We start from the raw sequence: 21129 nt of genomic DNA, 5'->3' as shown, positions 1-21129 counted from the left end.
TTTCGAGCAGGTGTTTATCAGCCAGGCTGGGGATGATGCGATTCTGTAACATATCGGCGTACCTCTCACCCGTCACGGTAGTAGTTACAAAACCAGAATCACGCATTTCCTCGAAGAAAAAAGGCCCTATAATGGTAGATGTGGTAAATCCAACCCATACCGAGACTTTCTCGCCGTGCAATGGAGTTTCCACGACAGTTCTAGGATTTTCGGTAGTCCAAATTCTGCAGTTGTGGGCGTTGACAGACCCATGGAGCGTGAAATGAGCTTCGTCGGTCCACAACACGTTACTCAACCTGTAAGTAGGCTATGTAAGTAGGCTTGTAAGTAGGCTGTTTATGTTTTCTTATTGGCAACGTTACGTAGCGCTCTGTATGAAAATCACTGGCTGTGCTGTGTGCAGTCTGCGGCTAGTTTGCATTGTTGTCTGCCATTGTAGTGTTGGGCAGCGGCAGCTGGATGTGAACAGCGCGTAGCGTTGCGCAGTTGGAGGTGAGCCGCCAGCAGTGGTGGATGTGGGGAGAGAAATGGCGGAGATTTGAAATTTGTAAGACTGGATGGCATATATATTGTGATTATTAAGGTAAATACATTGTTTGTTCTCAATTAAAATCTTTCATTTGCTAACTATGCCTATCAGTAGTTAGTCCCTTCAGTAGTTAGAATCTTTTATTTAGCTGGCAGTAGTGGCGCTTGCTGTATTGCAGTAGTTCGAGTAACGAAGATTTTTGTGAGGTAAGTGATTCATGAAAAGTATAGGTTAATGTTAGTCAGGGTCAGTCTTTTGTAGGGATTTTTGAAAGTCAGATTGCGTTGCGCTAAAAATATTGTGTGTCAGTTTAGTGTTGATCAGAATAGGTAAAGAGCGAAATGTCTGAGTACGTTCAGTTCTGCTCAGCTGTTTGAAAATCAAATAATGTAAGAGGTTTATTCAATAATTTTTCTAACATGACGTTTCAAACCAATCGTTATCTTCCGCCATCTTTTGAAACGCCCACACCGCAAATGACCTCCGCTTCACTAAATCGCCATGTAACAGTTCATGATGCCGATGGATTTTGTACGGATAGCATCGGAGGGTACGCCTAAGTGCCAACCAAACAGTAGTGTATGGAATGCCGGTGCGACGTGCGACTGCACGAGCGCTGACTTCCCCGTGCATAGACGAACCCGCTACAGTCTCCATTTCTTCCTGAACTCTCTCAGCAGCATTACGCCTTGTGCTCGGTCGGCCACTACGGGGTCTATCGTCTAAACAACCCGTGGCTTCGAACTTCGAAATCATTCTCGCCACAGTTGCATTTGCCAACGGACCTTTACCCATTCGAAACCCCTTCCTATGGCGATAGGATCGTAACGCTGAACTAGCACATTCCCCATTCTCATAATACAGCTTCACTGAAAGCGGCTCTGCAGGTAAAGTCAACATGCTGCGACTGCGACTGCGCATCTGATTCTCTCTCTCATTACAGCTCCTTTTATACACGATTGTCATGCGCAGTCACTGACGTTTTGCTGTCCACCGCCCTCTGTCGGACGTTTTGTGAACTTTGTTTTCTTTTTTGTTCTAATAAAACCCCATCTCATTCCAAGCATGTGTGTCAATTTTTACCTCTCTATCTACATTATTCCGTGGTTTATTAAGTTTTCAAATTTATACTGACTTTTTGATCACCCTGTATTTGCAGATGTGTCTAGAGAGTTCTAGTGAGTGTCGGTTCTTGGGAGCCAGTTCATTTCCCACTCTTAGTGTTTGTTTTTCAAATATAGTTTTACTTAGAAGAAGCAGTTCCAAGTGAAATTAGTTGTTGTTTAGTCGTGATTTTCTAGAGTTAATTTACTGGTCAATCTTAAATGTGAAATTTAAGGAAAGTTTTGTGCCACCTGTTGTCGGGTGTAGTCTGTGTTTCAGTGAGCTGAGGCAGTGGGCAACCGAAGTACTTGGCTTCCCTTTAGATTACAAGTTTGGCTTACGGGCGGTGGACTTCGCCTGAGCTCGTGTGTTCCTCTTCGGTAGCGTATGCTTGGTTCACATTTTGGTGGCCTACTCGACGTGGGGTTGCAAACAGAGCCACGTCTTGGTTCGAAGTTAAGTATTACTTCCGTCAGTCGGTTCCACCGTTCGTGGTTAAGCTTCGACCTTACAAGCTTGGACCTTGCTTCTGTTGTTACACATTTATCATTGTACAAGTTATAAGTTTCTACACCCTAAATGTCCATCTTACAAGTCAATGGACATTTTAATAACTTCGGGTTCGCCGTGTAAAAATTGCCCAGCTTACGTTTAATAAATATATTTTAAGTATTCGAAAAAAAAAGTTCAAATGTGTGCTAAATCTTATGGGACTTAACTGCTAAGGTCATCAGTCCCTAAGCTTACACACTATTTAACCTAAATTTCCTAAGGACAACCATACACATCCATGCCCGAGGGAGGACTCGAACCTCCGCCAGCATTTTAAGTATCCGTCTTAAAGTTGAGATTGTGTGTCCACTGTTATTTTACAGGTAATGTTTAAGTTGAAATTGAAAGGGTCTTAAATAATGTGTCTTAACTACAGTTGTTTCTTAAAGTTATGATTGAATTCAGCCTTAGTGGGTTCTGTCAATTTTGATGGGAAATCGTGGGGAGATGATTTATTAACTTGTTTATGATTTTATGTAATGAGAGTTTCTTAAATATTTTGCCTGACTGGCGCTTCTCAATGTTTATGGGAGATGATTTATTAACGTGCTTATTATTTTATGTAATGTAAGTCTCTTAAGTAAACTTGCCCTAGTGGCGCCTGTCAAATTTTATGTGATTGTTTTGGGTAGCTAATTAAACCCATTGGAATTGAAATGTTCACTTTATTGGGTCAGCCCTTCCACCCTCTTTAGATTTAAAGGTTAAACAAAACAGCTGTTAAGTATTCCGTACCACGTCGCATGAGTGGCAACACATGAGAACGTTTCTTTGTGCCGTCAGAGTCCCCTCAGTCAGTACCAGCCATGACCTTAATTTCTGCCCAGTTGCCCTCCACACCAGGAGTAGGACCGGTGTAACTCTTCAAACACCGGAAGAATGGGACTTCTCCTCAGGTCGCTGTCATACTCGCCGACGATTGCCACACGGGGTATCGAAAAAACTTGATTTATCGCTGAACACCAAAACGCCATTCACAAGTAGTCCATACTACCTTGCCAGGCCACCACTCCAATCGCAGACGTATGTGTTGTGGTGTCAACGGCAACCTACGCAAACGGTAATTCACTATTAGGGCTGCTACTAGTTCCGTCCAATAGAGCCGGATGACACAGAATGTTGCAGGGATTCTTTTTCCTGTTTTTGGATGGCAGTTGTAGATGTGAAGGGACACAATACGGCGATCGTCCCTTATGGTCGTTAGATGTGGTCGACAGTAACCTTGACGACGAGTACGTCACCCCTCAAGTTCCAACGACGTCCAACATCGGGCCACTCTCTCATCCGAATGGATGATTCGACCAGCTGGCTAAATGGAGACCAGCAGTGAGGTCCCTTTCAAACTCCGTCATGAGCTGATAACGCTGTCTCACACGCGTACGCGTCATCTCCGTGTCCTTCACAGGGATCGCTCGAAACCTGACGCTGTTCACACCCCTTCTGTAACCTAACAGGACTGGTGAACTGGTAATAGCAATAAACACGAATAACTCTAATTCACTCTTTCGGACATTCCATCTGTTGCAATGAATTGCAGCTCTAATCATTTACATATACGTCGATGGTGTGTACGTGTGTGAAGCTACATTGACATCCGATCATGTCATCTGGGTGCTTCACTTTTTCAGTTAAGGCAGTGTAAGAAAAGAGGAGATCCGAAGCCAGAAAGGTGTACTGTTTGGACGGCAGACTACTCAGTATCCTCTACGTCTACGTCTTAAAGTTTCTCTACACAGTAACATACTTCTGTAGTTTTTATACCTGTGTTCTTCAGAAAGTAGTATCAGTTTTCCTTCTGCGGCATTCTTTACATTTGCAAACTTCCCAAGAAAATAGTTTCTTACCACAAAACCTACAGATAGCTAATTACAATTTAGGGTATTTTCATTATGTTATGAATTATGCTTTTGAAGTAAAAAAGGAATAATTGTTTTTCGTTAATAAACATGGAAAATTGCAACTGCACTTCGACAAACACTCAAATTCAACGAATTATTAAACAAGCAATTGTGGAAAACAAAACGGAACACCACAACGCCATAATAAACTACAGTCAAGGTAAGGTCTGTGTGTAAATGTAGAGACGGACAGTAATGCAGCGACAACCACGACGAATATAGGTAGTCCGTACACAAAGGGGGAGGAACAGAAACTGAGAACAATGAAAAAGCCGGCTGCGGTGGCCGTGCGGTTCTAGGCGCTTCAGTCCGGAACCGTGAAACTGCTACGGTCGCAGGTTCGAATCCTGCCTCGGGCATGGATGTGTGTGATGTCCTTAGGTTAGTTAGGTTTAAGTAGTTCTAAGTTCTAGGGGACTGACGACCTCAGATATTAAGTCCCATAGTGTTCAGAACCATTTGAACCATTTTTGAACAACGAAAACTTCGAAAATAGATATCTGGAAAACACCAGTAAACCACACCAAGGCTTATTTTGACCTTACGAGAAGGCACTACTAGTCATATCAAGCTGGAGTATCCTGGAAGAGTACATTTAAGAGTTTCAACGTAATATTTTGCGATTGTGGAATTAAGTCTGTGACAAAAAAAGAACTTATTAGTAGTAGACGTTTTGCCTTGATCACTGCTAAGTAAACAGCACATAACACTCTAGACTGAACTGTTCTTTAGAACTCTTCCGTTAGAGTTGATATTAAATAAGTCTAACATTAAGCGTCGTAGGAACCCAGATGAACGCTGACGCAATCGTAAGAGGATAGCCCTAAAAAAACATAATATAACGCTAAACGTTAGAAGAAAGAAGACTTTATTATGGCGAAACACAATTGGGTAAATTTAGAGAACTGATGATCGCGTTCGGTCGTGTAAACAATGCCACTGCCTCCGTCACGCAGCTAGCGTAGAATAAGATAAGACACAGATCATGACTGGAACGAAAGTACGCAGACTCATTAGCCCCTTGTGGCACGCGCGAACGAAACAGGATAAGACGAGGCTAATATTTGTACAAAACACCCACCGCCATTCACTGTTCCGATGTATATAGTAGGCAATTACAACACGTTACGGGATCTGGACGCCTCATGACAGAGTAAAACCGACAAAATGCATTGTGATAAATCAGTAGAGCAAGACGATCAACATCAACAGTACTTCCTAGTTCATGATAAAAATAACGATCTGATATGTATATGAAGTGTCTCTCGTTTCATTAAGAGAGTTTCCCTTCCCACGGCATTTCGTTTAGGTTAAGAGGTCACGGAGCTAAATAACTAAATTCCGTGCAAGCTGTCGTGGCGCTGGCTTTTGCAGAGCACACTCTTCGTTTCAGGTAGAAATTTAGCGTGAAAACAAAAGTAAACAGCACGGAAGTTGATCGTTAACACACACACAGAGTACGGCAGTTCTAAACCTGGAATGACGCAACCAACTTTCATGGCACACAGTGCTGTACTTTCAGAGTTTCGGTAAACGTTGGCTTTTGATCTCTTTCTCTCTCTCTCTCTCTCTCTCTCGCTCTATCTCTCTCTCTCTCTCTCTTTGGAAAGAGGTGTTATTTAATCGGAAAGGGAGGAACGACTTTCAAAGAGAACGAAACCGATACGGATAAATATTCATCAGAGTGTAGCAGTTCGTCAGATCGCTTGCAGCGGCTATCAACTACCCCGTTACGTTTCCGATAAGTCAGACGTTTCTATTGTTCCCCCACAGCTACAGAATTTGCTCTTATTCTGACAACGTTCACTTCGTTTGGTAAAAACGCCGCTGCAATTTCCGATTCACAAACGCAAGCATCAATTGTTCCTGGTATATACGTTCTACTACAATCAAAATAACTCGTATTCCAAGCTAGCTTATTATGCAGTGTATCTAGCCCCTGCATACATAGGGTTAAATATGAAGTGTAAAGCCACTATAATTCTACAGTTTGCTTAGCCTTCACCCCCTGCAAAAGTACAGCGAAAGGCATACTATAGTTTGGAATAAGCCTTATAAAAACAGAACCTTCATTTCAGCTACCAGGGTTCGAGTGACATTGGCCACAGGTTTCCATGTGTGGCAACTGATAACGTAATTGGACATATGCAGTTGTGTGAGTCTGTAGTAGTAGCACCTGTACAGTAGACCTAATTGTCTTTTTATCACTACGCTTGGTTTCTTCCTGCAGTCGCGGAAAAAAAAAAACCTGTGGCAAATATTCTTTAGAGCCTTCTGGTGGCTAAGCTACTTGGGTGAAAACGGGGAGCCGGCCACTGTGGCCGAGAGGTTCTAGGTGCTTCAGTCCGGAACCGCGCTGCTACTACGTTTGCTGGTTCGAATCCTGCCTCGGGCATGGATGTGTGTGGTGTCCTTAGGTTAGTTAGGTTTAAGTAGTTTCTAAGTCTAGGGGACCCCATATGTTAAGTCCCATAGTGCTTATAGCCATTTGAACCATTTTTTGAGAACTGGTGGCGGGGAAGGAGTGCGGGAGAGTATTTCCGTATCACTATATTCCAATATCAACACCATGTATGTTTCGTTCACTTCTTTAGAGAACGTTTGCCTAGACCAAGGTCTAGAGATATCGTCTTTGACTGCCAATAAAAAACATCAACGAACCAAATCACTACTCCAGTTCTGGATAAAAATCATCTCTTACCGCCAATGGCCATATCAAAAAAGGTGGACAAACTGACAGAAGTTCAGGGCAATCTCTTGCCCTTCGGGTGGACGGAAGTATTACCATTGATCAAAGACATGATGATGCATTAAAGACACATAAGTGTCTCTAAAGGATATGTGGCCGTAATTTAGATAAGTGGCATGATAATCTCTCCATTTGAAAAAGGTTTCAGATTAGTCCCCCATTTGGATCTCTGGAAGGGAACTGTTAAAGGAAGGTAATCACGACAAAAAGATCGAATAAGAGGGGGTATATTCTGTGAGTTGGAATGCGCGTCAGTGAAGTGAAATGGAAAGAATATAAGGGTTTCTGGTTAGACAAATACTGGACAATATCTAGTTAGACGAATACTGGGTAATATCAGCAGCAGCAGAAAAGGTATAACGGGAGTAGGATTCGTTATGAATAGGAAGGAAACGCAGAGAGTGCGTTACCGTTAACGGTTCAATCATGCAGTTGTTCTAATCATATTCGACAGCAAACCGAAGCCGACAACAGTTCGGGAAGGCATGCCGACTTCACAAGCAGAAGATGAAGAGAAGAAATATTAGGATACTGAATGGGTAATCCAGTATGTACAGGGAGATAAAAATCTAATAACAAGGGACTGGAATGCGGTTGTAGGGGAAGGAGCAGAAGAAAGAGTTATGGAAGAATATAGGCTTCTTAAAGGGATTGGGAAATGAGAAAGACTATTTGAGTTTCGCAACAAATTTCAACTAGTAATAAAGAATACTTTGTTGGATGTGAGGTCCGCCAGTTGTGCAAAACACCATTTTTTCTCAGTACCCAAACATGTTTCGGCACCACTGTGCTATCATCAGAGGGTTTTCGTTTTTATTTATTCTGTGATGTGAACATTTTTGTTAAATGATTATAAAATTGTGTGCATCTTTAGTTCAAACAATAGATCGTTTCTTTTTGTAAATACCTTTACATTTGGTGTGCATGAATTTTCTGGATCACTTGTGTGGTAATTACTACAGGTAGCTTGTCATCTGCAATAGAACGATGTTGATGAGGAAAGTATTTTGCTGGGAGTTAACCTATCTTCTAGAACGTAATCTAGTTTGGCGTGATGTTTTCGCACCTGTATTCGTTTTTACTTACGCTTTCGTGTGGCAAACACTTCCATTCTCCGCATTATGCTGAGTTGTGATGCACACGTTAACTATAACAAGTATTTTCCACAAATAGCCGGCCGGAGTGGCCGAGCGGTTAAAGGCGCTAGTCTGGAACCGCACGACCGCTACGGTCGCAGGTTCGAATCCTGCCTCGGGCATGGATGTGTGTGATGTCCTTAGGTTAGTTAGGTTTAAGTAGTTCTAAGTTCTAGGGGACTTATGACCACAGCAGTTGAGTCCCATAGTGCTCAGAGCCATTTGAACCATTTTTCCACAAATAACGTAGTAAACCACTTTTCACTTCACACAGTGTGATTGTGGTTTGTTGTGTGTCCCAGCCCAGGCAGTGTTCATTTGTTCACCAGAGAGTTCGGCGCCAAATTTGAATTTTGTTTGCATTTTATCTTTGTGTGTCTGTAAAATATTGTGGAGGTAAAATAGTCCCCCATTCGGATCCGCGGGCGGGGATTACTCAGGAGGGTGACAAGAGCAGGAGAAACAAAACTGGCCTTCTAGGAATCGGAGTGTGGATCGTTAGATCGCTTAATCGCCCAGGTAGGTTAGAAAATTTGAAAACGGAAATGTGTAGGTTGAAGTTACATATAGTGGGAAATGGTGACGTACGCTGGCAGGAGGAATAGGATTTATGGACAGGTGAACACAGGGTTATAAATAAAAAATCAAATAGGGTAATGCAGGAGAAGGTTTAATAATGAATAAGAAAATAGGATTTCGGGTAAGCTTACTATGAACAGCGTAGCGAACGCATTATCGTAGCAAAGACGGACACGAAGCCCACACCTATCACATCGGTATCAGTTTACATACATACTAACTCGCAGATGATGATGAAATTGAAGAAATGTATGATAAGATAAAAGAAATCATTCACACAGTTAAGGTAGACGAAAATTTAATTGTCAAGGGAGGACTGGAAGTCCATAGCAGGAAAAGGACGAGAAGGAAAAATAGTAGGTGAATATGGACTAGAGGAAATGGATGAAAGAGGAAGCTGCCTGGTAGAATTTTGCACAGAGCATATTTTAATCATCTCTACCACTTGGTTTAATAACCATGAAAGAAAGCTGTATACGTGGAAAAGACCTGGAGAAAATGGAAGGTTTCAGATTGATTATATAATGGTAAGATGGAGATTTCGGAACCAGATTTTAAATTGCAAGACATTTGCAGGGGCAGGTGTGAACTCTGACCACAATTTATCGGTTATGAACTGTAGATTAAAACTGAAGAAACTGCAAAAAGATGCGTACTTAAGAAGATGGGACCTGGAAAACTGAACGAACTAAAGGTTGTTGAGAGTTTCAGCGGAAGGATTAGGCAACGGTTGACTAGAGCCGGGAAGACGAATTGGTAGCTTTAAGAGGTGAAATAGCGAAGAAAGCACAGCTTAGCACTGCATTTTCAGTTGTACCAAATACTGTTCCTTCATAAATACAATGCAACTAGAACTAATGGATTTGCAAAACAGCACACTGTTCACAGACAAATACACACATCAAAAATGTTTTGCATGACCTCGGTTCCGAGAGGTGGAATAGAGATCAACATAAACGTCATTTCTGCCCTTTTTATTGCTCATGAAAACCACACATTGCATGTTGTACCACTATACAGCGAGATCCTCAGTAGCAAGTCATCTTGCAGTGATGTATGCCTGTATTCGTCGTGGCGTACTATCCACGAGTTCATCAAGGCACTGTTGGTCCAGATTGTCCCACTCCTCAACGGTGATTCGGCATATATCCCTCAGAGTGGTTGGTGGGTCACGTCGTCCATAAACATTCCTTTTCAATCTATTTCGAGCATGTTCGATAGGGTTCATTTCTGGAGAACAAGTTGGCCACTGTAGTCGAGCGATGTTTTTATCCTGAAGGAAGTCATTCACAAGATGTGCACGATGGGGTCGCGAATTGTTATCCATAAAAACGAATGCCTCGCCAATATGCTGCTGACATTGTTGCACTATCGGTCGGACGATGGCATTCACTTATCGTAGTACCGTTACGGCGCCTTCCATGACCACCAGCGGCGTACGTCGGCCCCAAATAATGCCACCCCAAAACAGTAGGGAACCTCCACCTTACTGCACGCGCTGGACAGTGTGTCTAAGACGTTCAGCCTGACCGGGTTGCTTCCAAACACGTCTCCGACGATTGTCTGGTGGAAGGCATATGCGACACTCATTGGTGATGAGAACGTGAGGCCAGTCCTGAGCGGTCCATTCGACATGTTGTTGGGCCCATCTGTACCGCGCTGCATGGTGTCGTGGTTGCAAAGATGGACCTTGTCATCGACGTCGGGAGTGAAGTTGGGCATCACGCAGCCTATTGCTCACAGTTTGAGTCGTAACACGACGTCCTGTGTCTGCACGAGAAGAATTATTCAACATGGTGGCGTTGCTGTGAGGGTTCCTCCGAGCCACAATCCGTGGGTAGCGGTCATCCACTGCAGTAGTAGCCCTTGGGCGGCCTGAGCGAGGCATGCCATCGTCAGTTCCTGTCTCTCTGTATCTCCTCCATGTCCGAACAACATCGCTTTAGTTCACTCCGAGACGCGTGGACACTTCCCCTTGTTGAGAGCCTTCCTGTCACAAAGTAACAAAGCTGACGCGATCTAAGCGCGGTAATGACAGTCTGGGCATGGTTGAACTACAGACAACACGAGCCGTGTACCTCCTTCCTGGTGGAATGACTGGAACTGATCGGCTGTCGGACCCCCTCCGTCTAATAGACGCTGCTCATGTATGGTTGTTCACATCTTTGGGCGGGTTTAGTGACGTCTCTGAACAGTCAAAGGGACTGTGTCTGTGGTACAATATCCACAGTCAGCGTCTATCTTTATGAATTCTGGAAACCGGTATGATGCAAAACTTCTCTGATGCGTGCACTACAACACCACGAATTCGCTGAGATGGTATTACGATCTTCATGCAGAGGACTTTACAAATTACACAGGAATGCAGCTGACATCATATCTATGTTTGGCCCAAAGTATGGTTGTGAACAACAGTTTTCTGTAATGAAGAGAGTGAAACTGCAGAAAGGTCCCAACACTTCAGACTATTCTGCGTCTCGTGTCAGCTCGACGACTGACACCCAAGATTTCATTAATCCTGAATAAACGAAAATGTATTTCTCAAACTAAATAAAACGTTCGTACGTTTGGCTTATATTAATTTTTTTTAAGTGTAATCAGTCAACTTGTATTGCCGTGTACATGGTATCCCAACTAGCTAGTGTTTTGTGCACAGTGCTGCATGTAAGCTGCTTGCCCACCCCTGCCCTCCTGTGACACTGCACACTCGTACACAAGCTGTTTACAAACTCCCGACCGCCAGCGCCCGCCGGCGCCCGGCTGCTCGCAGCAGAGCTCTCGAACTGGAACCACCTGCTAGCCTGTAATTTATGGGAATTACGGGGCCTGTGCATAGACATCTTATGCCATATACCTGCGGGAAAAACGTACCAAGGACTTGTCGAATCCATATCACGCAGCGTCTCTCTCGTATTGCGTTCCAGAGGTGGACCACCGCGTTATTAAGCAGGTGGTCCTAATGTTTTGGTTGGTCCGTGTAAAACGCATATTGACTAATAAAGAGCGTTCCCAGATTGATCTCGAAACTATTTCGCCATTCATCCTGATACGAACATGAATGGCCTCTTACCCCTCTCTTTCGACACCCCCCCCCCCCCCCCCCGCTACTCTTCCCACACTCTTACCTAACCCCGGCTCTCATCCTTAGTATGCTCTAGGCTTTCAATGTGAAGAATATTAGTATTTTACAGAATCCAGAATGAGATTTTCACTCTGCAGCGGAGTGTGCGTTCATTTTACAGAATGATACTGCTTTCGATTAAAATGTCTCTCCTGTACAGGAATATACACAACGAATGTATGAGTGCAGGATGTAGACACATGGATGACGACGTATGGAAATTTGAGTTTCACCGTGAAGCGTGCTCAGATAGCCGAAGTTGCTAAGGCGACCGCTTGCGACGAGCGGGAAGTCCCAGTCCGGTCGATGTCGTCATTCCACTATACAGCTGAAGGTTGTCCATATTCCTTACTGCAAATACGTTTCACGTATTTCACTTAATCTGACTGTGGGAAGCTCATTGGTCGTCTGTTTAGCACCATACCGTCAGCACTGAGACCGCACCGTCAGCATTGACGAGACAGCACGTTGGCACTAACTTCCCCACCTCGGCCTGGAGGGAAGGCTCAAATGGTTCAAATGGCTGTGAGCACTATGGGACTTAACATCTATGGTCATCAGTCCCCTAGAACTACTTAAACCTAACTAACCTAAGGACATCACACAACACCCAGTCATCACGAGGCAGAGAAAATCCCTGACCCCGCCGGGAATCGAACCCGGGCGTGGGAAGCGAGAACGCTACCGCACGACCACGAGCTGCGGACTGGAGGGAAGTTTCAGAAGGTATCGAGACATTTACAGTTTTGTTATTAATATTTATACATTGCACAGTGTGTTACGTTTCGTAGTATGTTATACAGAATGAGCCACAACATGGCTGACAAAATTTCAGAGATTATTCAGGGATAAAAAAAAGTGTGTGAAATCTTATGGGACTTAACTGCTAAGGTCATCAGTCCCTAAGCTTACACACTACTTAACCTAAATTATCCCAAGGACAAACACACACACCCATGCCCGAGGGAGGAGTCGAACCTCCGCCGGGATCAACCGCACAGTCCATGACTGCAGCGCCATAGACCGCTCGGCTAATCCCGAGCGGCTGTTCAGGGATATTTTCTGACTTTTTTTGTAGCAGCGACTTGCGTTTTCCGATGGCTCGGTACAAAATACTAGCATTTCATTTGATTTCTTATCCCCATTTATCTTTGTAAATGTGTTCCCGAAAATACACAGACCAACCAGAACATTATGACCACCTGCCTAACAGCCGGCATGTCCACCTCTGACACGGATAACAGCGGCGACGCGTCGTGGCATGGAAGCAATGAGGCCTTGGTAGGTCGGTGAGGGAACTAGCACATCTGCACACACAAGTCAGGCAATTCCCGTAAATTTCGGGGAGTGGGGCGATGAGCTCTGACACCACGTTCAATCACGTCCACGATGCGGTACACCGGGTTCAGATATGGCGAGTTTGGAGGCCAGCAAATCAATTGGAACTCGCCACTCTGGTCCTCGGACCACTCCATCATACTCCTGGCCTTTTGACATAGAGGATTATCTTGATGCTAAATTCCACTGCCATCGGGAAACATGATCGTCATGAAGGAGTGTTCACACACGCAACTACGGTGACGTTGCAGTATACCACGAAAAACGGCTTTACCTAGGCTCTAAGACAAAAAAAACGACACACCATGAAGGAATTTCCAGAATGGGACGGAAACCGGTAGGTGTGATGTACATGTACAGACAAAGAAATCATCACAATTTCATAAAACTTAGATTGTGTATTCAAGAGGGAGATCATCACAGATTGTGCAAGTAAATACCGCTTTGGTCCATCTCTGGCCCTTACGCAAGCAGTTATTCGCCTTGGCTTTTATAGATGCAGTTTTTGGATGTCCTCCTGAGGGATATCGTGCCAAATTCTGCCCAAGTGGCTTGTCAGATCGCCAAAAACCTGACGTTCTCAATTAGGGAGAGATCCGGTGATCTTGCTGGCCGAGATAGGGTTTGGCAAGTACGAAGAAAAGCAGCAGAAACTCTCGTCGTGTGCGAGCGGGCATTAACTTGCTGAAATGTAAGCCCAGGGTAGCTTGCCATGAAGGGCAACAGAACGGGGCGTAGATTATCGTCCATCTACCGCTGTGCTGTAAGGGTGCCGCCGCGGATGATAGCCAGAGGGGTCGTGGTGTGCAAATAATTCACACACAGGACCATTATTCCTGGTATAAACGATAATTAATTGAAACCCTCAGCTGCCGACAGGTGTTGTTGATATACCTCGATGGGGACAGCTGAAAATGTGTGCCCCGACCGGGACTCGAACCCGGGATCTCCTGCTTACATGGCAGACGCTCTATCCATCTGAGTCACCGAGGACACAGATGAATAGCGCGACTGCAAGGACTTATCCCTTGCACGCCTCCCATGAGACCCACATTCCCAACTGTCCGCAATCTACATACGTAATGTTCCTAATAGATATTTGCCCATCCACTCATTACTTGCACAGGTTGCCCGAACTCTTACGGGAATCGTCACCTTAGTTGGCGCGAGTAATGAGTGGATGGGCAAATATCTATTAGGAACATTACGTATGTAGATTGCGGACAGTTGGGAATGTGGGTCTCATGGGAGGCGTCCGAGGGATAAGTCCCTGCAGTCGCGCTATTCATCTGTGTCCTCGGTGGCTCAGATGAATCGAGCGTGTGCCATGTTGGAGTCCCAGTCAGGGCACACATTCCCAGCTGTCCCCATCAAAGTATATCAACGACACCAGTCGGAAGCTGAGGGTTTCAATTAATTATCATTTATTCTAGAGAAGCTGCACGGTCATCAATGGTATCTGTTCTTTCGAGAACAGTTACTATCTTCATATATCATTCCTAGTTGTCGACAGGCGACGGAGGACAGCCAGGTTGGCATCCCACTGCTGACCGGGACGTCTCCAGACACGCCTTCGCTGGTCGTCGGGGCTCAGTTCGAGGCGGGACTCATCACTGATGACAAATCTACTCCAGCCAATGACATTCCAGACCGAATGTGAACATTACCACTGCAACGTGCTTTTTAATTTACAGAGGTCAGTAGTAGTTGACACAATGGGCTCCGTGAGGTCAGCCCCGTTTCTGTGAGCCCCCTATGAATGCTCCTTGTGGGCAGTAAAGCACCAGTTGCACGTCGGATAGGTGATAATGACGAATCTGGTATTCTGAGTGCCTCACTGACAATTCTCGGTCCTCACATTCTGTCATCTCTCTAGGTCGAACGCTTCCTTCTTGAAGCTGTGTTCGGGCATGGTTCACCAGTTCCAGCCAACATTGTCCAATAGCGGCATCGCTCCTGTCCAAATTCGCCGATTACTCCAACTGGCATCTTTGAGCCCAACTACATGCCTCAAATCTGATTTCGCGGGACAGAGCGGATCAGGATGTGGAAAGGGGCCAAGGTCAATTACTGTTAGTTATCCAAGAACACACAAAAATTAAATTCTCTAACCAATGCAAAGTTTTCTCTTCAAAACTACAACGATCAGTTCACGGCTGAGGGCCAACGTAACTTCTGCAGAATAAGTTTAAATGATTACTTTTAAAACAGCAGGATTTAGAGTAACGGCTGAAGGCCTTACTTAAGTAAAATTGCAATATCTTCTCGGCTAAAGGCCGGAATAATATTTCAGATCAGCTAAGGAAATTCTTTAAAAGCCAAGCATTTACAAATTTCGGCTAAGGCCATATTAAGGAAAATTCAAATTAATTCTTCGGCTGAAAACCCAATAAAAAAATTTTACGTAATAAAAGAGAGGATTTAAATATAAGCTTTCCCACAGTGCAACAGAAAAACATCTTAAGAAAACTTGTAGTATCTTGTAGGCTGAAGGCCCAGACAGTTATGAATAATTAAAGACCACCTTAAGGTGAACATTTACAGAATACGGGTGAAGCCCGTTTCAAGAATTCAAGATAATTAAAGAGAAACCTCACAAACTAGGATTTACATATTAAAGTCACAGATTCTGAAACAGACGTGGCTGAAGGCCTAAAACCAGAGCAACAAGAATTTTAAATAATACACGGCTGAAGGCCCAATCTTAAAACAGTTGTCATGAAGTTCGGCTAAACATAAAACAGACAATATTAATGCACGACCAAATAAAATGACAATCACAAACAACAAAGTGGTGCTCAGAAGTGTTCCAAGGGTGGGCCTGGGAAGGAAACTCTAACTACAGTTTAGGTGATACAGGCAGCCAAGCGTAACACTAAACAATTGGGTTGCAACACGACCTAGGGACGGCTGAAGAATCAACCAACAACCTAATCAATCCCCTCTGTCGCAACCGACAAACTGCCTAATCCAGTACGCAGACAGCATTCATGTGCTCAGTGGAAATCACAGAAGCTACACACAGTTCGACGTAAACACACTTGCACGAGAACTCGAACAATCGTAAAAGCAATCACTGTGGAACAACAAGGACGAATGAATTCGATACACAGAGAGTTTCCACAAGCGGTCGGCGACCAAATACACGTCGGCGATGAGACGACAGACCGAACGACTAACCCAAGTCGTTCCCACTCAAGTTACGTGTCGGCGACGGTCGGGCGAGTCTTGGCTGTCCGAAGCTGACTGCAGCTCCAACCAGACTCACGGCCGCGCACGGCTCACTGTCCTCTCTCAAATGCTGGCATCTGCGTGTACTGTTCACGCGCCTGATTGCGAGCCATAGGTACTGTCCAGCTGAGCACAAGGAATAAATTTCGCAAACACTTTATATCTTGGTATCAACATGTCCCCTGTTTAGTATCCTTACCAGCTGTATGGTGAAACTGCGCTGCAGCGTCACACTTTCATCCAAAGGCCGCCAAAGTCTACAATTTTGTGTTTTCCGTCTACAACAGTATGAATATCAATTTGTGGCCAGTTTGCAAAACTCCTTCGTGGTGCGTCTTTTTTCTCTTGAAATGCATGTCGTAGAGTCAATAAGACTTGCTGGTTCTTAGTTTTCTACAAAACCCAAACTCATCTTCTTCCCCGAAGTACACTACTGGCCATTAAAATTGCTACACCAAGAAGAAATGCAAATGACAATCGGGTATTCATTGGACAAATATATTATACAAGAACTGACATGTGATTACATTTTCACGCAATTTGGGTGCATAGATCCTGAGAAATCAGTATCCAGAAGTACCACCTCTGGCCGTAGCAACGGCCTTGTTACGCCTGGGAATTGAGTCAAACAGAGCTTGGATGGATTGTACAGGTACACATGCCCATGCAGCTTCAACACGATACCACAGTACATCAAGAGTAGTGACTGGCGTATTGTGACGAGCCAGTTGCTCGGCCAGCATTAACCAGACGTTTTCAGTTGGTGAGAGATCTGGAGAATGTGCTGGCCAAACACGGATACGACCATCATGATGCTGTCAACAGAACCTGGATTCATCCGAAAAAATGTTGTTTTGCCATTCGTGCACCCAGGTTCGTCGTTGAGTACACCTTCGCAGGCGCTCCTGTCTGTGATGCAGCGTCAAGGGTAACCGCAGCCATGGTCTCCGAGGTGATAGTCCATGCTGCTGCAAACGTCGTCGAACTGTTCGTGCAGATGGTTGTTGTCTTGCAAACGCCCCATCTGTTGACTCAGGGATCGAGACGTGGCTGCGCGATCCGTTACAGCTTTGCGGATAAGATGCCTGTCATCTCGGCTACTACTGATACGAGGCCGTTGGGATCCAGCACGGCATTCCGTATTACCCTCCTGAACCCACTCAATCCATATTCTGCTAACAGTCATTGGATCGGCCGGCCGGAGTGGCCGAGCGGTTAAAGGCGCTACAGTCTGGAACCGCACGACCGCTACGGTCGCAGGTTCGAATCCTGCCTCGGGCATGGATGTGTGTGATGTCCTTAGGTTAGTTAGATTTAAGTAGTTCTAAGTTCTAGGGGACTTATGACCACAGCAGTTGAGTCCCATAGTGCTCAGAGCCATTTTTTAGTCATTGGATCTCGACCAACTCGAGCAGTAATGTCGCGATACGATAAACCGCAATCGCGATAGGCTACAGTTCGACCTTTATCAAAGTCGGAAACGTGATGGTACGCATTTCTCCTCCTGATACGAGGCATCACAACAACGTTTCACCAGGCAACGCCGGTCAACTGCTGTTTGTGTATGAGAAATCGGTTGGAAACTTTCCTCATGTCAGCACGTTGTAGGTGTCGCCACCGGCGGTAATCATTTGCGTATCACAGCATCTTCTTCCTGTCGGTTAAATTTCGCGTCTGTAGCACGTCATCTTCGTGGTGTAGCAATTTTAATGGCCAGTAGTGTATTTAGAATGAAAACAAAGGGACAGTCGCACTGTTGCAGTCAAGCACATGCCACTAAGAACTACCACTACTGCATGCGCAGAATGTACAGACCGCCATTACTGGCACCGCAGCAAGCCACATGACGTCGACTGGCCTTTTTATAACCCGTTTCTCGATGCTCCTCGAGACACCTTTCTTACAAGTAACAAGCGCTTCTTTCTTCGTCAGCCTTCCGTAAAGCAATCCCGCCATTCGCGCGCCACGGCTGCTTCTGATATACGAGCGTAAATGTCTGCATTTAATTGAATTTTCGCCGGTGGCAGATGGCGTCGTAAAAGCCAACGTCGCCCCCGTACTGCTGCCTCGGTGGCTCAGAAAGGAGGGCGGACGAGCACCGCTCTCCGATAATTTATGGCGTTGTTAGTAGGTAACGTCTGGCTTCGACACCTCTGGCCCGGCCTGCCATCACGTACCGCGGTGTCGCAAAATGCGGAGCGAGAAGCGTGCGAAGGTTCAACACTTGGACGACGCCCACTTGGCAACACTTATCGGCGCGAACATTCACGTTTCCAACGGTCAGACTCAAGATTAACCTCTTTCAGTTTATTTACTTGTTTAATTGTGTATCAGGTTCCGTGGGACCTTGCTTGAAATATCTATTTGGTAATGAAATGAGTCAGTACATAATTTACACAATGCCGATTAGAAACTTTAAAAGCAAAAGAATAAAACAAGAAAAAAATTCTGAGAGACTATACGAATAAATAAGACATTACAGAGATAAGATCTGGAGTACAGCGAGGAAATCACGTACAGAGTAGAGGGAGTGCGCCACAAGAACATCTTTCAGCTTATATTTGAGTACATGGTGTTTATCACTCTAGTTTCTTTTCGGTTCTATTGGAAGCCTATTGACAATGAAACGAGCTGAATACTGAACATCTGTCTGTATGATGCTTTTTTTTCAGTCATCAGTCTACTGACTTGTTTGATGCGGCCCGTCACGAATTCCTCTCCCGTACCAACCTTTTTAATGCCACAGTAGTCACTTGTAACCTACGTCCTTAGTTATTTGCTGACTGTATTCCAATTTCTGTTTCCCTTTGCGGTTTTTACCATCTACAGCTCCCTCTAGTACCCTGGAAGTTATTCCCTGATGTCTTACCATCCTCTCCCTTTTCCTTGTCTCTGTTGTTGTTGTGGTCTTCAGTCCTGAGACTGGTTTGATGCAGCTCTCCATGCTAATCTATCCTGTGCAAGCTCATTCACCTCCCAGTACCTACTGCAATCCACATCCTTCTGAATCTGCTTAGTGTATTCATCTCTAGGTCTCCCTCTACGATTTTTACCCTCCACGCTGCCCTCCAATACTAAATTGGTGATCCCTTGATGCCTCAGAACATGTCCTACCAACCGACCCCTTCTTCTAGTCAAGCTTTGCCACCAACTCCTCTTCTCCCCAATTCTGTTCAATACCTCCTCGTTAGTTATGTGATCTACCCATCTAATCTTCAGCATTCTTCTGTAGCACCACATTTCGAAAGCTTCTACTCTCTTCTTGTCCAAGCTACTTACCGTTCACGTTTCACTTCCATACATGGCCACACTCCTCACAAATACTTTCGGAAACGACTTCCTGCCACTTAAATCTATACTCGATGTTAACAAATTTCTCTTCTTCAGAAACGCTTTCCTTGCCATTGCCAGTCTACATTTTATATCCTCTCTACTTCGACCATCATCAGTTATTTTGCTCCCCAAATTGCAAAACTCCTTTACTACTTTAAGTGTCTCACTTCCTAATCTAATTACCTCAGCATCACTCGATTTAATTCGACTACATTCCATTATCTTCGTTTTGGTTTTGTTGATATTCATCTTATATTCTCCATTCAAGACACTGTCCATTCCATTCAACTGCTCTTCCAAGTCCTTTGCTGTCTCTAACAGAATTACAATGTCATCGGCGAACCTCAAAGTTTTTATTTCTTCTCCGTGGATTTTAATACCTACTCCGAACTTTTTTTTGTTTCCTTTACTGCTTGCTCAATATACAGATTGAATAACATCGGGGAGAGGCTACAACCCTGTCTTACTCCTTTCCCAACCACTGCTTCCCTTTCATGCCCCTCGACTCTTATAACTGCCATCTGGTTTCTGTACAAATTCTAAATAGCCTTTCGCTCCCTGTATTTTACCCCTGCCACCTTCAGAATTTGAAAGAGAGTATTCCAGTCAACATTGTCAAAAGCTTTCTCTAAATCTACAAATGCTAGAAACGTAGTTTTGCCTTTCCTTAATCTATTTTCTAAGATAAGTCGTAGGGTCAGTATTGCCTCACGTGTTCCAACATTTCTACGGAATCCAAACTGATATTCCCCGACGTCGGCTTCTACCAGTTTTTCCATTCGTCTGTAAATAATTCGTGTTAGTATTTTGCAGCTGTGACTTATTAAACTGACAGTTCGGTAATTTTCACGTATGTCAACACCTGCTTTCTTTGGGATTGGAATTATCATATTCTTCTTGAAGTCTGAGGGTATTTCATCTGTCTCATACATTTTGCTCACCAGATGGTAGAGTTTTGTCAGGACTGGCTCTCCCAAGGCTGTCAGTAGTTCTAACGGAATGTTGTCTATTCCCGGGGCCTTGTTTCGACTTAGTCTTTCAGTGCTCTGTCAAACTCTTCACGCAGTATCCTCTTCCATTTCCATAATATTGCCCTGAAGTACACTGCCCTTGTTAGATACTCTATATACTCCTTCCACCGTTCTGCTTTCCCTTCTTTGCTTACGACTAGGTTTCAGTCTGAGCTCTTGATATTCATACAAGTGGTTCTCTTTTCTCCAAAGGTCTCTTTAATTTTCCTGTTGGCAGTATCTATCTCACCCCTTGTGAGATAAGCCTCTACATCCTTACATTTGTCCTCTAGCCATCCCTGCTTAGCCATTTTTCACTTCCTGTCGGTCTCATTTTTGAGACGTTTGTATTCCTTTTTGCCTGCTTCATTTACTGCGTTTTTATATTTTCTCCTTTCATCAATTAAATTCAATATTTCCGCTGTTACCCAAGGATTTCTACTGGCCCGCGTCTTTTTACCTACTTGATCCTCTGCTGCCTTCACTACTTCATCCCTCAAAGCTACCCATTCTTCTTCTACTGTATTTCTTTCCCCCATTCTTGTCAAT

The 21129-nt window shown here is 44.4% G+C and overlaps 1 non-coding gene across 1 annotated transcript; it reads left to right on the top strand.

Annotated features, from left to right (window-relative positions):
* Positions 1 to 8008: 8008 nt before the first annotated feature.
* Positions 8009 to 8090, top strand: Trnas-gga (transfer RNA serine (anticodon GGA)). The gene is given in 2 exon segments: positions 8009 to 8046; positions 8056 to 8090. It is a non-coding gene; the product is annotated as a tRNA-Ser (tRNA).
* Positions 8091 to 21129: the final 13039 nt, after the last annotated feature.

Source organism: Schistocerca cancellata, chromosome 7 (genome assembly GCF_023864275.1).
Source record: "Schistocerca cancellata isolate TAMUIC-IGC-003103 chromosome 7, iqSchCanc2.1, whole genome shotgun sequence".
NCBI lineage: Eukaryota > Metazoa > Arthropoda > Insecta > Orthoptera > Acrididae > Schistocerca > Schistocerca cancellata.
Note: the sequence above shows the minus strand (reverse complement) of the source record. Positions and strands in the feature narration are given on the sequence as shown.